This window comes from Pelodiscus sinensis, chromosome 3, assembly GCF_049634645.1.
Source record: "Pelodiscus sinensis isolate JC-2024 chromosome 3, ASM4963464v1, whole genome shotgun sequence".
Classification (NCBI taxonomy): domain Eukaryota; kingdom Metazoa; phylum Chordata; order Testudines; family Trionychidae; genus Pelodiscus; species Pelodiscus sinensis.
The window spans coordinates 76677531-76694191 of record NC_134713.1 but is presented as its reverse complement, the minus strand read 5'-3'; the positions used below and the strand labels follow the sequence as shown (position 1 = coordinate 76694191).

The 16661-nt window shown below is 43.0% G+C and overlaps 1 protein-coding gene across 4 annotated transcripts in view; it reads left to right on the top strand.

Annotated features, from left to right (window-relative positions):
- Positions 1-16661, top strand: part of SCML4 (Scm polycomb group protein like 4) — a 128634-nt gene that overhangs the window by 32944 nt on the left and 79029 nt on the right. The window lies entirely within an intron of this gene.

Sequence of the window (16661 nt, the reverse complement as noted above, 5' to 3'; positions counted from 1 at the left end):
ACGGCAGCCATGTAAATGTAAATGAAGCTGCGATCATTTAAATCGCGGCTTCATTTGCCTTTGCCAAAACAACAAATCTACATGCCTCTGACGACAGAGGCATGTAGTTTAGACGTACCCTAAGTGAAAGACATCCCGGGTATGGGCTTGCTGTAGAAGGGAATCTGTGGTGTCAATTTGCATCTCGACACAGGAAAATGAAAATGCTGAAGATCTCAGATAGTAATTGGTTACCATGGGAAAAATGCTGTCCTTACAGAGGGCCAGCTCAAGATCCTAGTCACCATACAAATCCCACTTAAGCCCTGTATTGAAGGGTTAAGTTGGATTTAAGTGTTGTATAGGCCATTTGCTAGCTCTCTGTACGTAGGGTGACAGTATGTCCTGGTTTTCCCAGACACTGACTCTTTTTGAGCCTCTGTCCTCTCTCCTGGTGAATTTTTCAAATAACAGAAAATGTCCTGGAGTTTTGCAGAGCAGATGCTGTAGCCCAGGAAGAGCCCTGATTGGTCCTTTCTCCTGCAGCTCCAGCTGCTGGATCCCACCCACCTAAGTAGAGGGTTCTGCATCCAGTCCTAAGTAGAGGGTTCTGCAAGCAGGTGCTGACTGACGGCTATTGCTGCATCCTGGGATTGCATCAGCCATCCTACCACCATGATGGGAAGTGACACTGTCCCCAACTCCAGGGAGCATGCCCTCATTGGTGCCCTCCACAGTCCCCAGCTGTATCCCCCCTCCATCTTCTCTTTCCCCAGTTCTGCCACCCTGCACCCCTCCTGACCCTCCATGGATTCCTCTTTTTAGGAACCTGAAGTCTGACGCTACCCATACAGGGCTGAAATTCACCTCGGGGGAGCACGGTTGCAGTTATACTGAGCTGAGCTTTGTGACTACTAGCTTGTTTCCATACAGTGTCGGGGAGCTCTTGGCTAGTTGGTTCTTATGAATTCTAATGACTGTATGAGATGATTGAAAAGTGGCTATTTTACTAGCTGTCAATTGGAAAGATAAAAAAAAATCATTCATCAATAATTTTGATGTGGCTTTTTAAAAGAAGGTCAAAACTGTGAAAGCTGATATTTAATAAGCAAAACCCTATAAAACTGCAAAAGCTGTATATACTGTAGTGTAAAAGCCAACTGGGTGTGGGGTTGGAGTTTTTAAAGAGGAGCATTTCTACATGAACAAAACAGTTGTCACTAAGCTAAGTGTGAAGTAAAAACACCCTATAAAACAGGAAATAGTGGTTGGTGGTCGTGGTGGTTGGGAAGGAAAGTATCGTAAGAGTTTTGAAAAGTGAAAATAGTGTATCTGGTTAGAAAATGAATTCAAGCTACACCCAGATTGTCTGAATGTGAACCTGGGCATTGGACAACCTTTAGTATGTTGCATGGTGTTTGTTCTATTAACTATTCATAGTATGTATCCTTTATTTTATGGTAGCCTTAATACGTTTCTCCGTTTGTTAATGCCATGGGTGGTTTTTCTGTGGTCAAGTAGTAGTAGTTTGAGCCAGGGGCCGGAAAGTCAGGATTCCAAGGTTCTAATCCCATTCTTTGCTTGCTGGTTTACTGAGTGTGAGCAAATCACTTAGCCTCTCTTTGTCCCAATGTACCTAACTGTTAAATGCTTCATGACCTGTCTGTGAGGTAGTTACATCTAGTTAATATTTGTATAAAGTTTTGAGATCTTCTAATGAAAGGCTGTAAATGCTCAGGGTAAAATCCCGACCTCCACAAAATCAATGGGGATGTTGTCATTGACTTCAATGGAGCCATGAGTTCACCCTCTTACTGCAACATAAAAGTAGTATGTTTGTCTATTATGCTACCACTTCATCCTTTGTAACACAGCGTACTGTAGCAACGGATAAAGGATCTATATTTTTCTTGGTTTAGGATTTAATGAATATATTATCTTCCTATTAGTTATATCACTATTTTAATTATAAAACATGATTTTAAGTATAATTTATAATAACTACAGAGTACTGGATTTCTCTAAATATAGAACCATGAAGCTACACTAACTGGCACCAGCTCAGGAGCTGTTCCCTTGCAATTCTAATTTTTCTAAAATGTAAAAGTACAGCAGGTTTCTAAGGAAGAGGAATCCCATTGATGTATTAATAAACACTTTACTATTTTTTCTTTGAATCCAACCCAATAAGCCTCTACTTCAGTGCTGAATGGTAAGACATTAAGATGAAATAGAAGGCATGGGGGTTCCCGCTTGCATTCCAACAGGTTTCTAAGATTAATGATTGGAAGAGAGAGTCTGATATCATCATATTAAATGGGGAGTAACTCCTCTGAAATCACTGCTAATGTAAAACCAGCACTCTGTTAGAAACCAGCCCATGGTGTTTGTGGGCGTATAGTGTCATAAGAACATAAGAAAGTCTGCGGAGGACAGGCAAGTCCTCTTCCTACTACTATCTATGGAAGCATTGCACCCAACTATTACTACTATTTATTGTGTGTATAGTGCTAAAACTGTGCTAGATGCATAGACTTTAACATGAACAGGATCAGGCTCTAAAAAGATGCATCCTTTAACCACTGCAATTAGTTTGAGTAAACCAACTTTTCAGAGGGCAAGGACTGCTGGAGTTCTATTCCGTTCTGTGGGCTCATGTAGTGCAGGGGAGTGTGGGAGTGGCACATCGAACTAGGGCAAGCTGCTGTTAAGTATTTATTGACTCAGTAAAGCAGTTCCACATTATATTAGGTAAGTAATCAGGGAATGCTTAGAACAGTGCAGAAGGCGGTAAATGTTGTCTGAAATGATAGCACAAGAACATCATGTCTGCAGTGGCTGAGTAGCACAAAAATTGTCCTCTCTGCTTTTTAGGATGCCAAGGAAAATTATTCAGTGTTTTGTTTTCTTGCTTTCTTTCTTTTAATGACTCTTTTGCTACTAATTGCAAATCAATTGGACTATTGATTGGTTGGTGTTTTATTAGCTGATAGTTTGCTATGCTTCAGGAAAGAAATATTACAGTCCCTTAAATGATGTTAGACAGCCATAACTGCTTTTTAAATATCTCAGGGCCGATGTGGAATTGGCTGCTCCTAATGGCAGCAGTTACAGGAGTATTTTCACTGATTTCTATTAGCCTGCTCCTGTGAGGAACTGTACTTCAGTATGAATAAGGTGTTCCCAATTTGCCCCTTAGTGAATCAGAGAATGGGCGGGGTGGGGGAGTGATGCACAAACACACACACAGCACTATGGAAAAGGAATGTAGAGGTGTTCAGAAGTGTAGTGTTCAGAAATGAGAAAATGCCAGAATTAAGGCTTGCCACCTTAATTCAACTGCCTTTGTGCCTATCCATTATGATACCATCTTTTAATTACATCACCAGTTTTCAGACTGGATCACAAGTCCATTTTAATGGGGTTGCCAGGACTTGCTGGGTCCCCAGGGCTCAAGCCAAAATCTGAGCACCCTCTCCCTTCCTCGCCCAGGGCTGAAGCTCTCAAGCTTTGGTACATTCCTAAGGTGGCAGCGTTTGGGCTTTCCTGCCCACGCACTGGGGCTCAGGCTTTGGTCTCCCTTCCAGGGGTCCTGTAGTAATTTTTGTTGTCAGAAGGGGATTGTGATGCACTGAAGTTTGAGAAACCCTGAATTACATGATCCCATTTTATTTTTTTCAGGCTTAATTCATGAAGGGTAATATAGTCCTTTATGACCTTTGAAGTGAAGGTGCTATAGAAATGATAATTCTGGTATCACTAGAATTTATATTGACCTAATATTGAGCTTATAGAGTGGGGAAATACAACCAAGCCAAATTATTGCCTGCCCCCACAAACCTGAGTTTCAGTCTGGATCCATTTGGTTATGTTATTCCTCAGTTGTCTATTTCTATTTTATCTATTCTCCAGCCTCTTCCAGTACCAGATGTGGGAAGCGAGTGTCCATAGCAAAATCCTTTCCTCATAGCTCTTCCTAGCAGTAAATCCCTTCTCATCTGGCCTGGTCACAAGTGCCACCAGGGAATGTAGATGGACGTGGGAAAAGAGAACATAGAGGTGAAAAGTTCAGATAATTATCCAAACTTTTGGAATCTTGTGTGAAAAGAATTAATGTACCTTCTGAGACTTCTCCAGGACTCTTAGGGTACGTCTACACTACATGCCTCTGTTGGCAGAGGCATGTAGATTTGTTTATTCAGCAAAGGTAAATGAAGCCGCGCTGAGCCGACAAACAGCTGATCAGCTGTTTGTTGGCTCACCTCATTCCACGAGGAATAACAGGGCTGCCGACAAAGGGCTTTGATGTCAACAGGGGGAACGTCCAGACTAGCGGCAAGCCGACAAACAGCTGATCAGCTGTTTGTCGGCTCAGCGCGGCAGCCATGTAAATGTAAATGAAGCCGCGATCATTTAAATCGTGGCTTCATTTACTTTTGCCTACAACCCTAATCTACATGCCTCTGACGACAGAGGCATGTAGTGTAGACACAGCCACAAAGACATTGTTGTGTATCATTTGAAGACCTCTCCATAATGAATACATTATTGAAACACAAAATAAAATAAAATAACATAAAAGAAAGGCTAGACCACTGCCAGACAAGACATGATGGGAAAGCTCTGAGTATTAGCCAATAATTTAGTTAGGGATTAAAACGACTGACACACAAGGTGATTGAGGTACAGTCTCTTATTGGACCTACTTCTGTTGGTAAGAGAGACATGAAATTGATCCAATAAAATATATTACCTGGTCCACCTTTTCTCTCTTATATTCTGGAAGCAACATGGGTAAATCAACATTGCACACAATGTATTTATGTGTGAGTGTTTCTTTATAAGTCATTACCCATACACACACACACACTAATCTATGTGTGTCTGTGTGTTCTTTATTCAATTCTGCTAAGTCTTTGCCCTTGAAAAATTTCAAAGATCACCTATTAAAGTCAGAAGAAATCTTTGCATTAGCTGTTTAATGAAAGCATCAGACCTTTGTGTGATACATTGGAAAAAGAAAATAACTACATTTTAAAGAGAGGTTGGTGTTTTGCTGAGTTGAGAGCTGCAAATAAATATAACAGTCCTTTGTTCAAGGAGGACCACCGGAGTTTCAGTAACAAGTATAGAAAGTTCTCTAGTAACAAGCTAATGGCAGAATGATACTCCTAGAAAGTAACCTGAAAATTACATTGGCAATAGTGTATGATTGGCAGGTAATAAGGCAATAGTGTATGATTGGCAGGTAATAAGGTAATTCAGCAATTGCTTGGCTGAATTTGTAATACAGGACCTGTTAAAAATCCCAATTTAAATGGAGTTCCTTCTGGTACAGAATCAGTCCAATCTGCTTTTTAAAGGTTAGAGCCTTATCAAGTTTTATACCCAAACATCTATGTAAAGACTTTTGTTTCATTGTTGTTTAACTGAGAGCAGATATCTCAGGCAATTAGCAACATAGAACCCTAGTGTCAAATTCACTCCCAGACTCTGAGAATGCAATGGTGGAAAATCCGTTTAGAGTAGCAGGGAGATGACAGTGATCCAACCCTCACCCAGCTGGACTGTTTGCAACTGGCATGTGCCGCTGAAACAGTGGGTGGGGCCAGGCAAAGGATGGATGGGCACAGCATGAATGGAAAGCTGCTACCATGGCAACCCCCCTAGTGACAGCAGCACTGTCCACTGTCCTGCAGGTTTAAATGCCTCCAAGAGGGCAGAGTGGTTCTGGGACAGGTTGTACTTGCCCCCCACGGAGCCAGGCAGGGAAGGACGTAACAGTTTGCCAACGGAACAGGGGAAAAGACTCATCCTTCTCCAGAAAAGCATCTCAGTCTGTCAGTTAGGATGGAGAAATTCCCACTTGGGCTAATTAGAGCAGGGAGATAAAGGAGAGAAGGTGGTAGATTGACAGAGCAAGGCTCTTCCTCTTCCCACAGAGAGAAATCTTCTCTTGATTGCTAGTCTGCCAAGGAAGCAAAGGAAGTCAAGAGGCTCTGAGATTAGAAACTTTGCAGGGACCATGAAATAAAGGGGAAAGTGAAACCCTTGGCTTCTGCTGGCAGCTGGGCTACTGGCAGACACTGAACTAGTCTGCTTCTCCAGGGACTAGGTGAAGAAAGCCAACCCGGTAGCTGTGGTTTCTAGCTGGGGTTTGGCTGAAGGAAGCCACAACTGAACCACTTTTACTTTTAGACTCAGCTCATTACTTCTGGCCAGGGCTATGAAAAGCTCCGCTCCAGCAGAGGAGCATCAGAAAACTGCCTAGTTGTCCCTTTTGTGTTGCTATGGAATAGCATGTACACAAAGGGCGTCCTTAGAAGGGCCAATCCAGCCCTAAATGTATCATCCCTGCTCAAAAGCATAACATGAAGGAAGAAGAACAAGGTTGGTGGTTAGAAATGCATGGAATCTGGATTTAATGTCACAGTCACAACATTGCCGCTGATTTTGGACAGAGGTGTGTGATAGAAGGCCCTCCAAAGCTGCACTTTTAAGGGGGGCATTAGGGCAGAGCTGGAACTCTTTAGATTAGGGCTAGCCATGAGCACCTTGTTCTCACTACCTGCTAACCTTGGGAAGGGGACATGGGCAATGGGCTGCTCCTCCTGGCCAATCAGCATGCTCCTTTTTACCATGCTCTAGGATTTAGGCATATTGAATATGATATGTTCTTTTTAGCAAATTGGGATGGCCCCCTCCTTCTCACAGGCCTTTAGAATGGAGACGACTTCTGAGCTTATTGATGGTGGGAGCAGAAGGACCACTCATTCTACTTAGGATGCAAGGCAGAGCTTGTCTTGTAAACCATAAACCACACCCCGAGGCACAGATTCACAACAGAATCAGCTGCCCCCTATACTTTGTAGCCTTTATAGGCTGAGTCTCGACACCAGCTTCCTTCTCGTTTCTCAACAATATCACAAATACTGCTACTAGTATTTCTGTAGCACTCACAAAAAAGCCACAAAAACCTGTTAAAAAGAGAGGGAGAGAAAGAAAGCAAATTGCCTTTTGTTTTCACCATTCTGTCTGAACATGGTTTGCACATGTTTGGTTTGACTATCACCACAGAACAGCCCTGCCACTCATGTGACCTTGTCAGATCAATTGGTCACATACTTCCTTTTTTGCTCTGCCTGTGTTCTCTTTCTCCATAAAACCTCATCTCACCATTTCACTGCCATAGGCTACTAGTCTGCAACAAAACCATCCGACCAAATCAAGGAAGGTAAGATCAAAGAAGTTTGCCACTGTTACTCCTATGGGTCCCATTCTCACAGGGTTTTCAGATTCTTTTGGCTCATTAACCAACCCTGAGTTAGAGGGGCATGCAGCCATTGCTCTTCCCTGAGTCACTGGGGTATTATTCAACAGAATAGCTCCTGAAGGGCAGCAGGGTGTCACTACTGGTGAATTCAACTTCAAAAAATCATGCTGTGGGATGACACCAGGACCCATTTTCTCCCACTCTTTGCTCCTAGTGGTGAGAAGAGAAACAAACATTTTCTCCAGGTCCTGATTAACACTGTATGATTTCTTATCACTTACCTACTCCTGCTTGGAGACACAATCTCTGAAAGTAAGAACCCCCATTCCCATTATGATTCTTCTGCGGTCCAAATTTAACCATGGTCGTTAACAATCCCTGACACTGGGATCATGGCTAAGTGAGTGCAGAATGAATGATTCATGTAGATCATGGCAGATCCAATTTGTGAATTAATAGGAACTGGGATTTGCTATCAGTAAATATGTCGTAAGGAGAAGCAGTTGACAAAAGCAACTACAGTTGTAAAGTTGCTTAGGGCCTGCAATCTACAGTGATCAGGCTGGGTATACTCTGTTTTAAACCTTTACAAAATAAAGGTACATGTAAGAGTTAAAAGATTTTTCCACTTGAACTCAGCCCAGGAGTTCACATTTTCTGTGAATTATTCATAAATGGCTTGGCTACCCCCAATTCCTCTTCCTGGGATTTTGGTTGTACATTTTGCAGGTGTAAAAAATTATGTGCACTGAGGGAAACAGGTTGAAGCCAGCTTAGTGGACAATTGTGTTTCATAGAATCATAGAATCCTAGGGCTGGAAGAGACCTCAGGAGGTCAATGAGTCCAGCCCCCTACCCAAAGCAGAACTAACCCCAACTAAATCATCCCAGCCAGGGCTTTGTCAAGCCGGGACTTTAAAACCTCTAGGGATGGAGATTCGATCACTTCCCTAGGTAACCCATTCCAGTGCTTCCCTACCCACCTTGTGAAATAGTTTTTCCTAATATCTAACCTAGACCTCCCCCACTATAATTTGAGACCATTGCTCCTTGCTCTGCCATCTGTCACTACTGAGAACAGCCTCTCTCCATCCTCTTTGGAACCTCCCTTCACAAAGTTGAAGGCTGCTATCAAATCCCCCCTCACTCTTCTCTTCTGCAGACTAAATAAGCCCAAATCCCTCAGCCTCTCCTCATAGGTCATGTGCTCCAGCCTCCTAATCATTTTGCTTGCCCTCCACTGTTCCCTCTCCAAAACGTCCACATTCTTTCTATAGCGGGGAGGGGAAGGCCAGAATTGGATGCAGTACTCCAGATGTGGCCTCACCAGTGCCGAATAAAGAGGAATAATCACTTATCTACATCTGCTGGCAATGCTCCTCCTAATGCACCCTAATATGTCATTAGCCTTATTGACTACAAGGACACACTGTTGACTCATATCCAGCTTCTCATCCACTGTAAGCCCCAGGTCCTTTTCTGCAGAACTACTACTTAGGTGGTTGGTCCCCAGCCTGTAACAATGCTTGGGATTCTTCCGTCCCAAGTGCAGGACTCTGCATTTGTCCTTGTTGAACCTCATCAGATTTCCTCCAATTTGTCTACGTCACTCTGGACCCTATCTCTGCCCTCGAGCGTATCTACCTCTCCCCCTAGCTTAGTGTTATCTGCAAACTTGCTAAGGGTGCAATCCATCCCCTCATCCAGGTCATTAATAAAGATATTGAACAAAACTGGTCCTAGAACTGAACCTTGGGGCACTCCACTAGAAACCGACTGCCAACCTGACATCAAGCCATTGATCATTACCTATTGGGCCCGGCGTTCTAGCCAGCTTTCTATCCATCTTACCATCCATTTATCCAATCCACATTCCCTTAACTTGCTGGCAAGAATATTATGGGAGACTGTATCAAAAGCCTTGCTAAAATCAAGGTATATGGACTGTGCATCAGATTTCTTTTTGCCCAATCCTCCAATTTGTTTAGGTCACTCTGGACCCTATCCCTGGCCTCCAATGTATCTACCTCTGCCCCTAACTTAGTGTCATCCACCAACTTGCTGAGGTTGCAATCCATCCCCTCATCCAGGTCACTAATAAAGATGTTGAACAAAGCCTGTCTTAGAACCGATCCTTGGGGCACTCCACTAGAAACCAACTGCCAACCTGACATGGAGCCATTGATCACTACCATTTGGCCCCAACAATCTAGCCAGCTTTCTATCTACCTTACCGTCCATTTATCCAAACCATACATCCTTAACTTGCTGGCAAGAATATTGTGGGAGACCGTATCAAAAGCTTTGCTAAAGTCAAGGTATATCACATCCAGTGACTTCCCCATGTCCACAGAGCCAGTTACCTCATCACAGAAGCTAATCAGATTGGTCATGCATGACTTACCCTTGGTGAATCCATGCTGACTAGTCCTGATCACATTCCCCTCTTCAAGTGCAACAGAGGTTCAGGAATACTCAGAGTCGAGAGCATAAAGAACTACAGTAAGTTTCAACAACTGGAGATTTCTACAACTCAAAACATTTGAAAATGGGAAGATTAAATAGACAGATACACGGGGCCCCAATCCTGCAAAGGAAATCACCCGCTTAGATCTTCATGTCTCAGTAAATGCCTATGAAGTCATTACAACGCAGCACAGGCATGGGGATCTTTTTGCAGGACTGGGGCCTGAGAGGGTAGTGAAAAACTAAAGAAACTGGGAAATGGGCCCAAAGTGTCCTGTTTTGTGTCTGTGTGGTGTGATTTAATGTCAGACAATAGTTAGTTGCTCCTTTCCTGAGCCTGAGTCTGGAACTATCGGAACTTTCTATGTGTCAATCGGGTGGCCTGAAATCTGCACAAGACCTGCTTTATCCAAGGGTTGTTTGTACCTTCAACTCTTGCCATTGTTGGAGCTCAAGCTTAAAAAGCAGCATTTATTCTAGAGATTTGCTTATATTACTAAAGGGTCTTTGAGTTCTATCAGAAAATGCTAATCCTAGCGGAACAGGTTACAGACTACGTGCATTTCATGGTGCTGGCTAAAGAGGGATTGACTCCTACCCCCAAGTAAGTTAGATCAGACTAACTTACCATCCTGGCCAAGCAGATGGTATCCTGTAAGATTCGTCGTATAACTTGCTGGTGCCTGTGACAGTATTTTTCTATTCCTGTGCTTGACCTCCCACCAGCTGAGCCTGCCAATAATGCAAAGGTATGTGAGTGAAATCCAGTGCTGGCCAAATCCATATCCCATGTCATTCCATGGGGCCAGGCAGGGTTTCTCCCTGCTTGCAGTGCTTTGGGGAGGTTGAGCAGTGACAGCCTGGTCATGATACAACTATGGAGAGGGAGCTCTGCCTTCTGGTGAAGGAGCAGGGTCCCACCAGGCCCCAGAGGAATGACACGGGAGGCAGAGGGTGACGGAGAGATGCCCAGTAACCAGAAGAGACCACCAGCCCTTCCCGTTGTTCAGCCATGGACTTCCCCTTTCACTTCCCTCCACTCCCTGCACTTGGACTTTCTAGGTACCACGGCATCCTCTTCCCTGGTAGCGCTGTCCTTACTGCTGACTGAGACGGCAGGTTTTCCCACAGCCACAACATGCTTAAGTGCCTTCCACTAGCCTCCCCACCCTAGACAAGGGGCAGCTTTATGTGCTTTGCCTTGACTGACCCGGAAGGGAGTAAGATCTTTCTTTAAAAACAATAAGCCATCAAGTTTGCTGGTACCGCTTGCAAATTACAAACGAAACTCCTCACATAGAAAAGGAGTTGGGGCGGGGGGGAACTTGCTACTTCATTTCCCAGGAGGATGTTCACATTCCTGCTGAGCTTTTCCTGCAGTGCCGCATGCATCTATAAGGCCTCCCAGGCTAGCAAGCAGCTGCTCCAGGAGGCATGAGACTGCACCTGAACTCCTGCAGATCAAGTTTCTGACTCTCCACAGTAACTTTTAACTCTGAAAGAATAACACAGGAAAATGCCATGCCAGGAGGCTACGTTCATATGCAATTTCCTTCTCCCTTTCCTGCTTTGATCAGACAATCTCTTGCCGAGTGTGAGAACTGTGTTTGGATCTAGCGGACAGACTTTAGAAAGGAAGGGGAGAAGTCCCCTCCATCACAGGGACAGTGATCTACCAGAGACCTTAAAAACAGATGGCTAGTTCAACACTTACATTGTCTTGTGTGGGCTTCCAAATTGTGGCAGCCAAGCAGAGGTTTGATCAAATCACAGAGAAGAAAAAGAGAACTAACGGTGATAAAACATTACCCTTCTGCCAGGTGGAGCCAGCAGTAGCCAGGGCTAGGTTCAATATGTAGGGATCCCTTTCCATTCATCCAACACAGAACTGGCTTGAGCCCCCACCAAGTAACCTGGGAAATTCCCCGCCGAGCCCTGAGTGCCTCTGAGGTAGTGCTTCCCCTCTCGAAAGCACAGAGTCTGAGTGTAGAAAAGAAACTTTTAATAAAAGGGAAGGAATTAACTTGGCATTAATTTAGGAAACCACCACAAATGGAGTTCATAAACAAAAACCATGAGTAACAGTCCCACCCCAAGGAGGTTGGGCAAGCTCCTTTTCCTCTCCGGTTCTTAAGTCCAGCAATGTAAATGTCCTTTTCACATGCCCAATCCTTCTCTGCACCCCCTTCACAGCTGCTACACTTGGTGAGGGAGACCCAGAGCTCAGAGCTGCACCTTCAGAGTTCACCTCCCATCCTGAGTGGAGGGAGGCAAAGAGGCATCTTAGTCAATCCACCTGCTCACTGCTGTCTACTACCACCCTATTGGCCATTCTTTGCACCTCACCATTGTCCTGTTGGCTGCTCATCCTGCCACCACTGCCCATTGCATCTCACCACCAGCTGCTCCACCCACTGCTCCTGCTTGCTTGAAGGCACATTTGCCTTTGGGCAAAAATCCAGTGACTTCAGCTCTCAGTGATTTTCACTCTTGTCCCAAAGCACAGTCCAGCCACAAGACATTTCAGCATCCACTGGAGTAAATTTAAAATAATAAAAGATTCCGTATGGAGCCTATTTTAACTCTGTCAGGCTATGTCTACACTGCAGACTGCTTTCGGAAGAAGCTTTTTTCGGAAGAGATCTTCTGAAAAAACTTCTTCCGAAAGAGAGTGCCCATACACAAAAGTGCATCAAAAGAGCGATCTGCTTTTTCGAAAGATAGCATCCACAGTGAATGGATGCTATCTCATATGTAAGCTGTGATTACTATGGACGAAGTAGCCACCAGAGCACGTGTGCTTTTTCCTCTTTCCTCTTTTTTTGAAAGAACTCCCTCTTCCCTATCCACACACTCCTTTTTCTGAAAGAGGTCTTTCGGAAAAAGGCTTCTTCCTCGTAAAAAGAGGATTACCAATGTCAGAAAAGCCCCTCTGTTCTTTCGATTTATTTTTGGAAGAACATGATTGCAGTGTGAACATAATTCAGGTTTTGTCAGAAAAACAGCTGTTTTTCCAACAAAACTCTATAGACATACCCTCATGGAGACAGTGTGGGCAAAACAGGCTGAACCTGTCTTACAGCTAATGCCTCAAGGGCATGTAGCCTGCAGATCAGAATCCTGCTCTCCCCCTCTTATTAGACAGAACTCTGGCAGTGGAACCCTTGTCCATTCCAGGTCCTTTAACCCACAGTGTCTCTGTCCTGAAATGGGTTAAATAGAGTCTGACTTTTCTGCAGTTTCCCAATAATTGCAAGCATTAATGATCATATTTCACGATTCCTGCATTTACTATTGACATAATTTGTGACCTCACAGCAACCAAATTGATTACAATGAGCAAACCACCAAAACTGTTATGCAGTCTTTCTTTCTTTCTTTTTATTTTTTGGTCTTCCCATAAAAAGTACAGACATTGCAATTAGTATTAACACAATTTGCGACCCAACACACCATCCAAGTTGATTATAATGAGGGAAAACACCGCTCCATCAGCTGAATATTTAATAAACCTAAGCAAAACAGGAGCAAACTGTATTTATATAGACACACCCAAGGCCTCTCCCCACTTCCAGGTAGCTGTAAGGGACACATTCCTTCAGATCCTGCTTACAAAAGGTAAGTCCTTCTAGGCATTGAATGGTCTGGGGAAAACTTTGACCCAAGGGACATCAATATCAAACTTTCACTGACTCAAGTGGGTCTGTGTTTTTCTATATGAGAGAGACCTATTTTCTTTTCTGTAACTGAGGATCTCTGATTTATCAGTGCCTTCATCAGCCACCATGGGAAACCTCCCCCATCCTGCTTGCCGAACAGAGAATACAAATAAAATTCAACAGAATCATTGTGCCTGATTCTGAGTACTTCAACAGCACTGACTCTTGGGAATAGTTCCCTTGATCTCAGTTGAGTCTCACCCGTGTAAAACTGGAATGAGTGAAATCAGGACTGGGCCACATGCACATTGTTCTAATTTTGAGATTTTCAATTAAAAAAAATAACATTTTTAGTTAGAATGGTCTATAAGATAAGGAAATGTGCTATGACAAAGGAGCAAAGCACCCTTAAAATCTCAAATTAAAATTTCAGTATAATATTAAAGGTATTTGCTGCATTTAATTAGAATAATTTGTAACTAGTTATTTTTGCTGCTGGGTGGTATGATTATAAATCTAATGAACTGTTAAGGTGGCTGGATCTTTTCATATAGGCTTTTCAAAACATTGCTATTTAAATTAAAAATTAAAGAGAAGAGAAAGGACCTAATTATTCTGTAACACCCGTTTTAAATCAGTGTGAGACAACTGACTACGCTAGCAATGGTCTTGATTTACTGTAATGTAAATGGGAGAGGAATGAGGTTGTTGGTCACCTTTGCAATTAACTGTAGTAATTACAATATATTTATATTGTACAGGAGATTTTGGTCTTGGTACATCAGATCAAATAAAAGATCTTCGTGTGCACAGTTAGGTTAGCAGGGAAGTACAAACATCAAAAATCTTGATTTTTAAAAAGCACTGTCGGATCCAAGAGATCATTATTTGAGAGTCTCCTGGGAAGAGGACAAAAGCTTTATTGACAGCATTGGATGCGCTTCTTGGGCATAAGATCATTGACCCTACAGTCATGTACATAAGAACTATGCACAAGGAATCTAGAACAGAAGAAATATTGTGGCAAGAATGTCAAGAGTTACAGCCATTGCAAGTGGAAGAAAATCTTAGAATTCAAACAGAAAGAAGCTGGCAGTCTTCCTAAGAAGCAGTTATATCACCCACGCCAAAGTCTTGTGCTATGGCTATCTTTATGAGTCAGTCCCGCAGAAGAACAAGAAATCACTACATGAAATTAAAGTTCCAAACCAAAGACACGGCTTCTCTGTTTCTTGAGGACATTCAGAATTCCACTCACCATGCTTGGATCATGAGGAAGTGACACGTGCCCACCTAGACACTGACAAAGTAAACACACAGAACAGACATGGACTCTATGCAGCACATTCCCCTCAGCCCATTTCAATAGACTCTTTTTTGAGGACAGGAAGTGGCTTTGTAATAAAAAAGCCATGGAGGTTTAGAGACAGTCCCCATTCATTGTCATCTGTCCTGTGGTTTTAGCTAATCTAACCTAACCTCCTTCCTACGTGTGTGTGTTTTAACTTGTGCAGTTGATTTTGGTGTTTGAAAATCAAACACCGGCAAAGGGCAGATCCAACAGCAGCTATGAAAACAGTGCCTATTGACCCCTACCATGTGACAGGGATATAATATGTTGTAACTCAGACCTATACCTTGTACCTGGGGCTAGGAAATAAAATCTCAGACTAGCAGACTTTTAGTATGTCCATTGCCCCATCAGAACACTCCCTCCCCTGGCATCTTTTCTCCATTTCCCAGCCCTGTGCTCTGGGAACTTTGTACTTCATAAAATTAGCATTAATAAAGTAGACCCTTGATGTGATAGTGGAATAATATCCCAGGGGATGGCTTAGAGCAGTTTTATATTCAGTTGTTCTTAAGGCATTTGGGACCTGCACATGGAAGAGCGATGGAGTTCTGACAGCGCCTGGGCTCTAGAGTGAGATTCTTGGTGATGGACTTCATGCCAATGCGTCAGAGGCAGGCATGCATACATACAAGAACGTACAAAGTGGTATTGCCAAGATGACACACGTCTATTTTGCATACCCTGTCATTTGGTTGTGCCTTGCGTGGAACACCCGTCAGCTGCTTTTGTACTTTACTTCTTGGCTCCTAGAAACTACAGTTCCACGAGCATTAGAAAGGCCTAAGGTAGGTAGATAAACACAGAAAAAGTTCAATAGCAAGGATCCTTTGACTTACAAAGTAAATTTGTTCTGTGAAATTATTCAATATAAGCATGGAAAGGAGGTTTCTTTGACGGTACTGGCTTATCATAACCTGAATCCATTCACATTTTTTTCACTTGGGAGGTTTATTCTTTTATAATGTCAGATCATCATTCGTATTCATGCTATGTGATACATACATGGATTGTAACTTCAGTGAACAGATTAGTGCTGTATCAAATGCCCACAGAACAGAGTTTTGTCTTCACATGTAAGACATGCTTATCAAGTGCAAAGTCTTATCCAAAGCCCAGTGAAGTCAAAGGAAAGACTTCCTAATTGGCTCATGGACTTCAATGGTCATTGACTCTCCATTGACTTCAATGGGCTTGCTGGGATCAGGTCCTTATTCTCTGTCATTTTGTCCTTTCTCATAAGTGAACAAATACATTTGCAGTGTATAAACACAGTTTCCAATTGCCTGAGAGTCTCTTCTGTGAAGAATTTTTTTTTAGTCCTTATGAAAAGCAAACTAAAAAGAGAAAAAAAAAACTAACCTTTTTTTGTGTGTGCCAAACTTTCATGTCTGTGTCAGTGTGCGTCACACCCAGAATGTTGATACCCTCTGTTTCCTTCCCTGGAAACCACCTTCTTCTAAGGTAATCTGAAATGTCAAGAAGATTTTTGTTTTGGGTGGCAGTAGAGGGTCAGATGGCATGGGTCAAAAGGTACTGCAGTAATAAAAACTATGCATTGTACAAGAAGGAAGAAAAGAAGTGGTGGTGCTCGATAACCTTTGCATTTGATTCACATTGTATTCAACATGCTGTTTTTAACCCTACCTCTGTGCAGGGGCATGACTTTCTGAAAATAAAATTTACAGTGGGTTTCCACATAGATCCTGAGTTATCAGTATTCATCTAGGGCGTCTAACTGCACCATCCCTCTCCACTCTGTTAATTTCCACATGCTCGCTGTATTATGCAGTGTTTGCTTTGCTCTGGTGTGAGGCATCAACCATTTGCTTGAGAGTGTTGAAGGACTAATGATCTTTTAACCAGTCTGTAAATCCTACAGTACATTATGGGTCTGCTCAAACCGAGCAGGTCCCTGTCATTTTATTAAACC